The following is a 16,116-nucleotide window of genomic DNA, read 5'->3' as shown; positions in this document are numbered from 1 at the left end:
GACATCTCGACCCTCTCTTTCATCCTTTCTCCCATTTGCTACCTCATTAAAATCTTGGCTAAATTACATTTGTGGCCCCTTAACTTAATTTCAGGTAACGTTTTAGTCCTTTATATTTTTTTTTCCCGATTTAGTCCTTTATTCCTAATAATATCAAATAAAGTATGAAAATATGAGTTTATTTGAAGATTTGTATTACGAATTTGATGAAATTTGTATTATATTGAAGAATATAATTAAATTTATGAGTTTTGATTGAATTTTTTTTTGAATTTTTGTATAATAAAGGATAACATTGTTAAAATTTTAAAACATAAAATATCAAATTGCCACTTAAAATTAAAATAAAGGACCAAGTCGGAAAAAAAAAAAAAAGATAAAGGACTAAACCGTTACCTGAAATTAAGTTAAAGGACCACGAATGTAATTTAGCCTAAAATATTTCATATTCAACAAAACATTTACCCATCTTTATATTAGACTTTTTAACCTCATTTATTAAGCAATTAAAATAGGATGTCAGTCTTACAGCAAGACCCACATCGCCATGTACCAATAAACTAGTCTTCAAACAACAACAACCCTTAAGTTGGGTCAAAGCCAAATCTCACTTCTAAAATGACATCACCCACTAATTCAAATAAGAAAACTTGAAGAAAAATTTCCTTTGTACCCTCCTTATTATATCTATACCCTCAAATTAAGAATGAAATGACTATTTTGCCCTCATATAAATAATAAAACCTCCACAAAATTACCATTTCACATTTTTACATTTTCGGAAGTAAAAGTAAGTTTTTTTCCAAAATTTCCGGAGAACTTGAAAAACAACTTTTCCGGTACAGAAGATATACTCCGAAAATATTGTTTTAAAGTTTGCCGGTACATAAACTATTACCAAAAATCTTGTGTGAAGTTTTCCGGTACAGAAGAGTGTTCCGGAAAACATTTTTTTAAGTTATCCGGTATAGAAGAGTGTTCCGGAAAACTTGATGGCCAACATTTCCGGTAGTTATCGGAGAACTTGAACATCAAGTTTTCCGGAAGTTACGTATATATATATATATATTTTAATTTCTTTTAATATTTTAATTTTTCAATGGGTGCACGAGGAAGAGACGGCAAAATCATACGAATTACACGGGACACTGAGACTTCTACATTGACTCCGATGAATCCCCCAAAGAGGATTCAACTGACAACTTCAAGGAGAAGAAGACGTATGATTATTGAAGACGACAATGAGGGACATCATGATCAGGGGGAGCCTTCTATAGTGCATGAGGAAGATGTGGTACATGAGCAAGTGGATGTACATGAGCAGGAGGAGGCTGCACCTGCTCATGACGGCTAGCATATGGAGGAGGAACATGATGTAGCTGAGGGACCTGGTGAGCTCACACGGTATCCTGGAGGACCTTATGATTTGTCTGTCCTTACACGATATCGTTATCATGTTTCAGCTAGACTATGGTTTGGTGAGGTATATTAAATTAATTATTACTTATAATGCAATAAAAATATTTAAATTAATTAATATTTTTTTGTCTAAATTTAATTTTAATGTCATATATTTTATTTGTATACAGGAGCGACCATTGCTGAAAATTGTTGCGCATGGGAAGAAAATGCAACAATTTACCCCGTCGGTACTTCCGCGACCCATAGAGAATTGGGTGAATTTGTCAGGTCTGAACCCATTACAACGAGGTAGTTTGAAGATGATCGACAACAACTTGATATCTGCCTTTGTTGAAAGATGGCATTCTGAGACATCCGACCCATAGAGAATTGGGTGAATTTGTCAGGTCTGAACCCATTACAACGAGGTAGTTTGAAGATGATCGACAACAACCTGCTATCTGCGTTTGTTGAAAGATGGCATTCTGAGACATCATCATTTCACATGCCATTTGGTGAAATGACAATTACTTTGGATGATGTTGCCAATCTTCTTGGATTACCTATTAGGGGTGTGTTCTACAGTCCACCTGATGTAGATAGAGTAACGGCATGTAATCTTGTCATCACTCTACTAGGAGTGACCATGGAAGAGATCTGGGCGGAGACCAAAAAGACTAGAGGTGCGCACTATAGACTGAATTGGTTGAAAGAGGTCTTTAGAAGGCAGTGTGCAATAGAGAGGTTTGACTGTGCTGCTAGGGCATATCTGTTGAATTTAGTCGGGAGTACTATTTTCGCTGATAAGAGTCATACTCTAGTGGATGGGGTACTGCTGCAATAGTGGTGCTTTATGACTACCTCTCAGATGTCTGCTATTATGACACCAAACAACTAGGTGGATATATGACACTGCTTCAGGTATCAATTATATATTAGTATTAATTATTAATTATTTATTTAATTTATTTATGTTATATTTAATTGTTAGCATTAATTATTAATTTAACTTATTTATGTTATATTTAATTATTAGTATTAATTATTTAATATTTTTATTTGTAACAGTGTTGGATTTACGAATATTTTTCGAATATTTGTAATAGAGGTGATCAGGGTGCTGACGTGGAATGTTTTGCCCGAATGAATAGATGGTGTTACAAACAATGCAAGCATAAGGTCGATGAATACAAAAGTATTATTAATGCATTGACACCTGCATATGTTATATGGAGACCATAGGAGAATCATAGGGGTGTCGTTCCTTTTGATGATATCATGCTTTATACTGGTCACCTTCGATTATGCAGCACTGTAGTGAAATATCTATCAAAAAGGTGTTTGAGATAATTTGGATATATCCAATATATTCATTCACCACCACTTCCAGATCTTGCTAGATTATTTGATGTAGATGTGAAATGGTTGAGATATGTGACGCCAGTGGCAGAGCTATTTCAGAAGCTTCGTCCAGCTACATATTCATCTGAGTGTGAAGATGGATATTTGGAGTGGTTCTATCAGGTGTCTCATCCACTGTTGGTGCAGCCAGATGGTATACCTCAGGTCCCACATTATAGTGTACTGTCCACCAGTGAAGATGCTTCTAGTTCACAGTCGGCACCTATCCTACAGCAGATCAGTGATCTTATACAGCAGGGGTTGAATCAACATGAAGCTAGTCCGGATGATGAGTTGTATCTTCATTTTTATAAAGCATTGTATTTATCACGTAGTCGCACTAGTGAGTAGTAATACTTTTATGAATTGTTGTCATGTCGGTTAGATGTTATGAACACTTTTATGATTTATTGTTAGTCCAGATGATGAGTTTTATGAATTGTTGTTATGTCGGCTCTTTTATGAACACTTTTGATGAACTATTTTTATGTCGGTTATTTTATGAACACTTTTGATGAACTATTGTTATGTCGGTTATTTTATGAACACTTTATGAAATAATAGTATGTTAGTTACTTTATTAATTATTGTTATGTCAGTTACTTTATTAATTATTAATTATTGTTGTGTCAATTACTTTATTAATTATTAATTATTGTTATGTCGGTTACTTTATGAAATAAATACAAGATAAAATCAATTACTAAAATGAATGACAAAAAACTAAAATTAATTAATAACAAGTGAAATGTCGGTTACATTAAAGTGATTTTGTATCAATATTAAAACATTAAGGTTCATCTAAAGACATTACATCTACGGGTTTCGTAGGTGGATTTTGGGTAACACGTGGCAACCGGCCTAATAAATACCCCCAGTATTGTAGACGTCCTGTGTATGCTATTGCCCAAGAAGTTGCTTCATTGGTGCGATATTGCTTCCAACCTGGTGCAATGTCTGACATTGGAAATCCATTTTTCATCTTTAACTGCAAAAATTAAATAAATTAACAAAATATAAGACAAAAATTACCAAAATAAAATTTAAAAAAGTATAAGAAAATAATTACCGGAACCCAATGATTTCTATTAACAAAACCAATACAACAAATGTGATAAAATATTATATGTTGTCGCTATCATATTATATGTTGAACACCTAAGCTGGGTATCATCAACAAATCTCTTACTTCTCTAATGCGTCCTGTGAACAATCTATCATATGGAGTTACATGAGAAGCAATCTCTTGATCCAATCTATTGCGGATCAAAGACCAACACTCTTTACCGAAACCAAGCAATAATGCAATAGCGCGAAAACCACATTTTCCATCCGCTGCCACATCAAATATGTCATCAATGTATGGCTGAATAATATCAGGAAATTGTCTCCATAACAAATATTTTGAAGATTGAGATGACTGAGATGGTTGTTTCTTTGATTGAGAGACTTGTCTCTTCTTTGACTGAGATGGTTGGGAACCAAAATCTTCACAATGTGTTGCATTAGCATGCTCAAAGTAAGAAGGGTCTCGATATACATCATATCCATCCGACTTCATACCCTTACTCTTCTTCACTCATCATTTGGTTTTGACTTTTTCAAGTGGTGGGCACATTGAACTTGTACTTGGAAAAGCAAGTTCACGCACTTTACTCTTCAACACTCGTTTCCCAATAACATCAAGTGATCGAAGAAATGACTGAGATGGTTGTTTCTTTGATTGAGAGACTTGTCTCTTCTTTGACTGAGATGGTTGGGAACCAAAATCTTCACAATGTGTTGCATTAACATGCTCAAAGTAAGAAGGGTCTCGATATACATCATATCCATCCGACTTCATACCCTTACTCTTCTTCACTCGTCATTTGGTTTTGACTTTTTCAAGCGGTGGGCACATTGAACTTGTACTTGGAAAAGCAAGTTCACGCACTTTACTCTTCAACACTCGTTTCCATAACAAATATTTTGAAGATTGAAATGACTGAGATGGTTGTTTCTTTGATTGAAAGACTTGTCTCTTCTTTGACTGAGATGGTTGGGAACCAAAATCTTCACAATGTGTTGCATTAACATGCTCAAAGTAAGAAGGGTCTCGATATACATCATATACATCCGACTTCATACCCTTACTCTTCTTCACTCGTCATTTGGTTTTGACTTTTTCAAGCGGTGGGCACATTGAATTTGTACTTGGAAAAGCAAGTTCACGCACTTTACTCTTCAACACTCGTTTCCCAATAACATCAAGTGATCGAAAGCGTTTCCATAAGGCATTCATCTCAGTAGACATATCCAACTCTGATCCATCTTCTATGTCTTGAGTGAGTTCACATTCCATGCTTAATTTTCTCCATTGAATATGCACAGAATCTAGAGGAATTGGTTCACCCATTAATTTATATTATCCCAATTCACAAACACAAGGTAATTCGTATGTCCTTCTAAGAGAGCACCCACATATAGATTTGTCAGTACCCATCCACTCAACTTTGTCGTATTCTTCATCAATACGTCTTTGAGTTTCTGTTGATACAAATGTATTCAATCTCTAATAAAATGGATTTATGTGCTCATGCTCTTAATCATAAAAATTTTTTTGAAACGAGGCCCTGATTCTTTTATGTTGCAACCTTATCATGTCGTTCATAGCCTCCCAACATTTACTCATATCACCCATGCTATTTTCTAACATTAACTTCAGTTTCCAGTGAGCTGACTCAACCCTATAATAAACTTTTACAGATACATTAGAAAATATAATACAATTCAACAATATATAATAAAACTATATTAAATACCTGTCAGTCGTTGTGTTCTCCAAATGCATTACTTTATTTGCCCATGCTTCAACAAATCTTTCCTTATGTGGAGTCAACCAAGTTTCTTTGACATAATCAACAAACACTTTAGTATCAACACATGATTGCTCAAACATATGCAAGCGCATCATATACTCTTTTTCATCACTACAATACATAATGTCTTTCCACATATTCAATATTGACTATTGTCTATCCTTTAAGACATATTGCTTGCATTTTGCTCCAACATTTTTTTCGATATGAAATCGACAAAGTAAGTTAACAGCATGTGGAAACACATTGCCAACTGCATTCATTAACGCAAGATCTCTATCTGTCACAATTACTTGAGGGAATTTATTGTGTAACAAACAAATCTTTTAGTCTCTCTAATGCCCAACAAAATTTTTCTTCCCGCTCACATTCCAAATAAGCAAATCCAACTACAAATGTCTTCTCTGTTGATGTCATACCAACAATTTCAAGTAATGGCATTCTGTATTTATTGGTTTTGTAGGTATTGTCCATAATCAACACAATCAGAAACAAATTCAACAACTTAACTGAATCTGGATGTGCCCAAAAAATATCTCTCATAACATTGGAGTCTTCATGCTTTCTATTCCAACACACATATTTTGCATCTTCAATTAACTTGAATAAATGTTGCATCTATGTTCTATTACCTCTCACGTGCCATCGAATGATACTTCTTTGTTTATATATTTGTGATATCTTAGTAACATTACTCTTATCTCGGTCTTGCAATGAGAGTAATATGTGTCTCGGTGCAACATTATATTTTGTTAAGTCATGAACATGCTTTCTTTCTTCTTCATCTAAGCGTCCAACATATGCATGCCCCTCCAAAGTATCAGGTAATTCATGGTTGTGAATTCCACAAATTACTTTAACTATCCATCCTGAACCATATTTTAATGGTTTTGATCTAAGCTTGAAAGGACAATCACATTTTTTTGTTGAACTTCAAATAGAACTAGCAGCACACTTGTATTTTCCCCCTTTGTCAAACTTAATATTAATTTATTTTTCCATCATTTCTCACTCGTCTCTATATCTGATCTTCTGATAATAACAGTAACTTTATTTTTTATACCAATTTCTTTTGCCCATTTCACAACAGTATCCATTGAATCAAATATCTGAAATAAAATAAATTATAATTAATCACAATAATATATTTTTATAATATTAATATTAATTATATTTATTCATACCTGATTTGTGTCAAAAATATTTGTAGTATCGACGCATGTTTTGTCCATTAATAGTAGCGGTTTATCCATATCTGTTAACATTTAAAAAAATTAAAAAAATAAAAAAAAAACTAAAAAAAAATTAAAAAAATTTAGTCTGTATCGGAAAACTTAGAAATGAAGTTTTCCGGAATCTACTACTGTACCGGAATATTTGTCAATTATGTTTTCCGGTACACAACTTTTCCCTTTTGTACCGGATAACAGGGTTTTAACATTTTCGAAAGTTTACTCTGTACCGGAAATCTTGTTACAAGTATTCCGGTAGTTACCGGAAAAAATGGAACCTACCGGAAATCGTTTTTACGGCAGGGGGAATGACAAAATGGTGGAAACAAAAAATTTACCTTTATTTTCTTTGAAATAGTAAAAAAAAAAATTGAAGGTAGTTTTGACATTTTCGAATTTTTTTTGGGGTACAAGGCAAATTGTAGGGTACGGAGAAATTTTTCAAACTTGAAACCACATGTTCCATTAAATGGCTCTTGAAACAATGCATAAGGAGTACACAATCAACAAGGATGCAATTAATGAAACAAAACAAAAACATGAAAAGTCCCCTAGGAGTAGTTTTCTTTAACACGGCAAACATCACACCACAATTGACTTCGTCTTAGTTAGAAAATCCCCTACTAAGTTTCCTTCAAATGGTGGTGACATTTTGATGCATGTGGGTGGTGGTTCTGTAGGACAGCTCAATTGTTTTTGACATTACAACAAACATTGGTTTATTGAATAACTAAGTGGCGTTGGCTTATCGATAACAAAGGAGCACAATGCAACAAAAATGCCAAAATTAAACTTTGATAGAGTATGCGGAAGAGTGGACAAGATATACAGAATTGAGAATCCTTTGATCTCAAGATACTTTGTGGTTCTTTTTGTAATTTTCTCAATATTATCATTTTAAGTTAGAATGAGTGTTATTGTCTTAAACTTTTCAACATTGAAAGGAAACGAAATGTAAGCCTGCTAAGGCTATTAACATAAAAATTGTAATTGATCAAATCAGTGATCTAGAAAAATAATACAAAATAAAATGTTTTAAAGTTGAGCACCACAGTGAAAAGCTCACAAAATGTGGAGATTAGATTAGCATTCACATATCAAACATCACTATTTTTTTTAATTGAAATATCTTAACTTCATATAAACTGCTTAGAAAGTTCTCTTTAGAAAAAAAGTTAACTAACCAACTTTTGATTACTAATAATAATTTTAGAATAAAATTTCACTAAGTACAATAACTAATTTTTAAATTTTTTTAAAATATCTCAATTCAAATATCTTATTACGGATAACAATGTAACCTGCACTTGCAGGTATCCACTTAAACCTGTTTTGATTTGGACGGAAAAAACCCGCTTTGATTAGATGCGGGTACGAATTTCTTCTGAAATTAAAATTCAGGGACGGAGACGGGTTTGGAGGTGGTGATATTCATCCCGCATCCACATCCGACCCTGTCCTGTAAATAATATTATTATAATTTTTAAGTGTTATATACATATACATATGAAATATACTTTATATTTTTTTAAATATTAAAAATTATATTCTTATCTCTATAAAAAAATATTTTTTAAATTTTATTATTGTCTAATAATAATAATAATTTTATAATATTAATTATAATATATATGATTTTTAAATTTATAATTATATATATATGAATGGATGCGGGTGTGGACGGAGAAACCCGAATCCAATTGCGGGAGGAGATCATGAAGCTTAAATTTCAATTTCACATCCACAATAAAACGAGAGAAGATACGGATTTTCCTAATTAGTCGGGTGCGGAGGTGAATGAGACAAAATATGTGTTGACATTTCTACACTTTATTGCTTTTGACATTTATTTGCACTTCAAGACTAAGGTCCCAAAATAATTATACAAATTGATTTGTGTCATTGTTGCTGCACTAATACGATGAAGATTAACTTTGAGAGCTCTTAATGTTGCTCAACATAGTTCAAACGTAGAATGAGGCGAAATTTTTTCAAGGTAAACTCTAATTTGGCGAAGAAGAAAAAAAATGAAACTATATTTTTGAAAATCCACTATGAAGTTAATCATTTAAGATATATATAGATATATATTAAGAAAGATTTTTATATTGTTGACTTACAAATCTTAATAACCAACCTCTAATGATATGTATTCAAACTTCACAGAAAAATAGATAAATTTATCTGATATGACTAATATACCTTACCAAGTAAAGTTAAAGGAATGGAGATGAAACAAATATAATGATGAGACTAAAGTAAAACTATAAATAACAAATATAAAAAATAAAATAAAAAGACAAATGTTAACTAAATAATAAAATGAAATGTTGTCTTGGACCCAAAACTCATGTTGTCTACCCATGTCTAGCGGACATCCTTTTGTTTATTTTATTTTTCTGTAACTTTTACTTTGCTTACGATTGAGCAATAATTCTTTTTAGTTTCACGAATGATGCAAGCCCATTTCGTTTAGCCCGTTAATAATTCATCTTTTACTAATAGATTTACACTTTTGCTTCCTACACCCCTCATTTTTTTTGTAAATCTCAGATACCTAAAATACCATTCCCTCTTTATTCACTTGACCCTTCATTTCTATCTTTATCATCTTCATCTTCATTAACCTAACACCTTCAATCTTCTTCAATTATTTTGATACATTTCATCTTTAATAATCTTGAATCATCTTCATCTTCTTCATCATTATAGTGACTCAACTCAACTAGGTATGTATGTTGTTGTATTTTGTAGTTTTAATTTTTTTTCTTTCAAAATCTGGGTTTCGTACGTGAACTGTGTTCACGTACGTTTACGTGAAATGAATTCACGTAGCTGATAAAATAAAAAAATACAAATGCTACGTGATTTAAGTTTACGTAAACGTACATGATTTAAGATAGCGTACATCAATGGAGTTTAAGAATTCATATGAGCTACGTAAACTGAGTTAACGTATGTGTACGTGAACTGAGTTCACGTATCAAATACGTGAATTGAATTCAAGCACACATACGTGGACTCAGTTCACGTGAAGGTCAGTTTTTTGAAATATCTAAGGCATATGTGAACTGAGTTCATGTATGTGTAGTTGAATTCAATTCACGTATTTGCTACGTGAGCTGAGTTCACGTACACATACGATAAGTCAGTTCACTTAATGCTGCTCAAATTTAGAATTTTTTTTTTGTTTATTGGATTTAGGAGTTAGAATTTTTTATGTTATATTTCTGTAATTTATTGGATGCAGTTAAATGGATCAAGGGGGAGACAACAGTAACATAATGTATAAAGGTTTGGAACTTGATTTTGAGGAAATGTATGATGATTTGGATCCTAATTTTGAAGAAATCAATGATGATGTGGAACCTAATTTTGACGCTATGAATGACGGAGTTGAACATGTTATGATTGATTTAACTGATGTGTTTACCACCGAGATGATGTTTGATACACGAGATGATTTATTGAAATGAGCTAGAAATATTGGAAGGGAAAATGGAAATTGTCGTTGTGATTTTTAGATCTGAAACTGCGACAATACGACCAAGAACAAAGACAAATTAAATGAAGGTGTTGAAAATGATTTAAGAATATTGAAGATGGCAAAAATAATTCAAGAATGTTGAAGATGATTGAAAATGAAGGTGTTAGGTTAATGAAGATGATGAAGATAAAAATGATGGGTTAATTGAATAAAGAGGGAAATGTAGTTTGAGTATTTTGGATTTACAAAAAAATTGAGGGGTGTGGAAAGCAAAATGAGGGGTGTGGGAAGCAAAAGTGATAGATTTATTAGAGCAGTAACAGGTTATCCGTTAAGGTTGATTTTAGTAGATCATATATTTATTTGAGTCAGATTAAAAGGATATGTTTAAGAATAGACTGAAAAAATATTATCCGTATCACATCAAATAGGTTGGAGCTGGATAGATAGTCTGCAATTTTTATAATATTATTTTTTTAAATAATTTACAGTTCATTAAATTTTAAAAATTTATATTTTGCTCATTTTCTTTATAATTTTTATAATATAGGTGTTGAGTCATGGCCTCATGCATAGTTATAAAAGGTGTTGAGTCATGGCCTCATGGATAGTTGAATCACTTTTGAACCAATTATTTCTTTTGATTAGTAGACTAATTTAATTGGATCTTTAAATTAAATGATCAATTGTCGATAAAAAAAATGTAATAACAAATGTTACAATTTATATTTTAGTTTAATTTGATTGAACATGATACATGCTATCATTGTCCCATATGGGTTAGTCCTAATGATTTTCGAGCTTTTTCAAGTCTTGTTAAAAGGACTTGAAAAAGTTTGATTTAAAATCATTAAACATAGAAGATTTGATCGTGCACCCCACATCTAAATATGTTATCTTTCAAATTCCAGTCAACGTGAAAATACAATTTTGTCTTTTTAACCATTTATAAAACCTTCAATTTTTTTAGCTTCTTATTTTTTCACCCCTCTTTCGAAACTTTAGAAAAATTACTTTAACCTTCGAAACTTTCAAAATCTTCGAAATCAAAAGTAAGTGGCAATCGAAAATTTCAAAGTTCTGAAACATCAAATTTTTAGAATTTTTGAAAGTTTCGAAATGACAATTTCCAGAATTTTTGAACAATTCGAAGCTTCCAAAATAGAAAATTCCAGAATTTTTGAAACTTTCGAACAATTCAAAACTCTTTCGAAATTAGAAAATTTTGAAACTTTCAATATTTGAAAACTTTCGAAATTTTTCTGATTTAGAAACTTTAGAAATTTTCCATATTTAAAAAAATTGCATACAATTGCAAAGTTTCAGTCATAACAATGTTGACATTTGTCAATTCATGATAAGTGCATAATATTCATTTTAGTTCTTTTGTAACTTATATTAGATGGACCAAAAACAAATATTCTGGTTTCGAACTAAAATGCAAAAATAAGGACAAAAAAAAAATTATTTTTAAGAACTAAAAGCAAAAATTTACAAGAACTAGAAACAAAAAATAGTATATGTATAAAGACATAAATCATATTTAAACCTAAATTATTTAATTGTTTTATTAATAAATTTTTTAAATAGATGTTCAATCAATGCAAACAAACATACTTTTAGTTTTGTTGTTTGTATTTTTTTCTCTTCATTTTTACAAAATTAAATGTTTTCAATTTTTTGTCCATATCTTTAACGGTTTCACGTGTCAACATCACATCAGTGGATGATGACACGTGACAGATTATTGTTCTATAACAATTCTTTGACATTTATTAATATGTTAGGATCGCCATGTGACAATGACGTAACATCAACATCTAGCTGATAACTGATACATGAAATGGATAATAAACAAAATACATGAATGATAAATAATGTATATTTACATGGATTAAAATAAAACAAAAAAAAAAATTAATTTTAATTTGTAACTTCAATTATTGCATATATCATCCTTCTAATGGGATTAAGTAGTTCAACTATTTGAACTAATGGTTGAAAGAGTAAAAGAGTTAACGATTCAGAGTTCAAACTCTAAATAAGGTGTAGAAATGCTAACATAATTAATTACTATTATTATGTACCTATGAAAAACAATATCATCCCTCTAAAATAATTAACTTTTGTTTCCATAGCCTCTTATTTGCTTATAAAGTTATTTTTCTCATGTAAATTATGCAGTGGTTCTGCATGTACAACTCTTATGATAATAAATTATATTATTTATTAGTTTTATAAGTACAACTTATATAATAGCTGCAAAGATATTTAATATATTGAGTCGCAAATTTGAACCTAAAATCTTTTTATTTTTTTAATTGGTGTGTGTGAGTTTTGTCATTAAAATTTTTTAAATAGATAAAAAATTATTTACTATATACCGTCACATTTGTTAAATAGTTATTCCAATATCAATTGTAATTTTCACTGTAATTATAATTGTTTTTTTGAATTGCACTATTTAATTAATATTATATATATTTCAGTCTCTTGTTATTATTATTATTCATTTTTCATCTATACCATTTTATAATGACAATTCAAAAGTTAATTTTAAATAACTAACATTTTGGTCGAACCTTTTCATGCACAAATATCCGCTTTATAGTTTAATCATTTTACATATTTATCCTTTTACATCCTACTTTTCATGCTTGTTCGTTAACATAAATGTGATCGCCATTATTATATAGCAGCATTTCAAGAGTTAACTATAAATATCTAACAATTTGGTTCGGACATTTTCAAGTACAAATATACCTATAATTTAATCATTTTATATATTTAATTATTTATATGTTCAGTCCCACTTTCTATGTTTTTTGTTAACATAAACCAAAAGAATTCTGTTCTCCAAAAAAAAAAAAAAAACTCATAAACAGTAAATCTTTAATTACTTTTATATAAAAATAACTCCTAATTTTAGTTAGACTTTTGTTTAGATAAATTTATTTTTAATAGTTCATTTTTTCAAAATTTAAACTTAAACTAATATCCTAAGTACAGAGAACTCCTTATTAACACAATCTTTTTAAATTTAAAATAAATATTATATCACAAAATTAATAAATTATATACAAAACGAAAAACATACAAAAAAGATAGACGGACACATCAATGTCTGTCTTTTTATTAGTTTTGATAATATAAATACACCAATGAAAAATAAAAATAATTCAGTAAAATTATTATTTTATTTTATTTTATTTATTTATTTTAGTTATCTTAAAATAATTGCTATATTTTGAAAAATATTTTATCTTAAGAGACAATCGCTTTCAGTTTTTAATACAATTTTAATTTATATTTCTCAATTTTACAATCTAATTAATATTATATATCTCTCAATTTATTATTCTCTCAACTTGTATTTATGATTTTAATTTAAAAAAAAATCTACACCCAAATCAAATTAGATATTTCCATCAAAGTTTGAGACAAGTTGAAATTTGAATCCACAAATGCAGATTGCGTTACCTTAAAATAATCATATGTATCCATTATTGTGAGACTTAATCAAGATAATTCATCTGATAAATAAAATAATCTCGAATTAATATCTTAATCATTTTAATCATCACTTAAGTAATTACAACCCAATTTAATTCTTACTTGTCTAGTGGTCTTGGAGATAACATTGGAAGTAAAAAGATCACTAATTACTTGATAAAGAGAATTGGTTTCTCCGTCCCATTCTCTACTATTCCCAATCACATAACCTCATCACTAAGTTTGGTCAGAATATATTCGTTGACAACCTTAAATCACGGAAAACATTATTATATGATCCCTTAATAATTGACCAATTGCTTTTAAATAATGTATATGTGTATAAACTAATTATTTTCACATATTACTATAACATAGAAATGAATGGTTCCTTATGGTATAATGATTAATTAATCCTATTATATTAAATTCATGCGCTAATCATCATCAATTAGGCTGAAATTAACCATAGAGCAATGTGAAGGATCCTATATCTTATGGAGAATTAGATCAACTACTTTTTCCTAGAAGGAAGGAAAAAAAATCCAAACAACTACTCAATTGATTGGACTTTTATTAGAGGGTGGCTTAGGTGTTATTATTTCTGAGAGAAACTCACCAACCCTTTTCAAAGAAAAAGACACTTAATTTTTTGATACTATATTAGCTTTCATCGTAGCTGTCAATTACATTATTCAAATCTTGCTAATGTTGATCAAGATTGACAAACTAATTCTTATACACCTATATATTAGTGTCAACTGTCTACTAATTTTTCATTGCAACTTAAGACAATCAAGTGACAAGTGGAAGAAATGGAGAAGCTAGTGATTTTGCTTCATAAACTTTTTATCTCTACCTTATGGAACAGAAAAATAAACTTTGAGTTTTTATATATTTGGTTTAATAGGATTGAACATTAAAATATATTTAGTTTATATATTTTTTTATCTTACTAGTTAGTTTTATAGGATTGCATAATTAGATCTAACTTTATTTTTAAGATGAAAACAAAATATATTTATTTAAATACATTACATCACTTATTAATAAATCACTGTTTTCAAACAACTTAAGTCATATTTCAAATGTTAAATCTTTATCTTAAAAATATAATTATTTTATAATTTCATTTTGTAAAGTTGCATTCTGTCCAAGAGAAATAATTATATAAAATTTAATATACTTTTTATTAATATTTAAACACTAATTTTCAAGTAATAATAAATAGACATAATTTCTCTTGCGATCCTTTACCTTAATTTCATATAACATTTTAATCTTTTATTTTATTTTTATTCTTTGATTTGGTCCTTTATTTAATTTTAAGTAACAATTTGATCTTTTATGTTTTAAAATATCAATAATGTTAATATTTTTTTACAAAAATTCATCAAATTTTTTAAATAAAGTCTATAAAATTAATTATCATATTCAATATAAAATCAAATTTCATCAAATTCATAACTCAAATTTTTAAATAAACTCAATTTTTCATTCTTTATTTGATGTTGTTAGAGATAAAAATATGAACTTATTTGAATATTTGAGTTATGCATTTGATGAATACATGAATTTTTTAAGTTTATGTAAAAAGAAAATATTATTGATATTTTAAGATAAAAAGAATTAAATTATTACTTAAAATAAAATATAAGACTAAATAAAAAATATATAATTTGAAATTAAATTAAAAGACTATTAAAATAATTATGCCTAATAAATAATTTACTGACATATTAATTTTTGTACTTAAGCAGTTTGCATGATGAAATTTAGGCAGGTTATATGATATTATGTTACACTGAAAATGGATGACATGGAAGTATATATGTGGGGGCTTCTACTGCTACTGATCATCATATCCTATAAGAAGAAGATATACTAATTAGGTCCACCTGACACATGCATGACTTATATTCCAGAACGTTCCATCTTGCATAATCACCATACAACATTTCTCTCTGTCACATATTTAGTAATTAGTTGTCATCATGCTTGTCAATGTTTGTGCTGCCAGAAAGATCTCAACTCTCAACAAAATCACATAAGGATATGACCCTTTAACTATCTAACACATAATAATGATTTTGATTTCTATTAACATTTATGACTCGTGACTTTTAGTTCTAAATATATCAAAATTATAAAAATATCTTCAGATATATTTTTTGTTATTAATAAATTTTATGATTTAAATTGATAAATTTAGATTTACTCTAGTTGGGAATTCAAAATTCTCTGT

The sequence above is a fragment of the Cicer arietinum genome, chromosome 7, assembly GCF_000331145.2.
Source record: "Cicer arietinum cultivar CDC Frontier isolate Library 1 chromosome 7, Cicar.CDCFrontier_v2.0, whole genome shotgun sequence".
Taxonomy (NCBI): Eukaryota; Viridiplantae; Streptophyta; class Magnoliopsida; order Fabales; family Fabaceae; genus Cicer; species Cicer arietinum.
The sequence above is the reverse complement of the archived record's forward strand: the minus strand, read 5'-3'. Positions refer to the sequence as shown.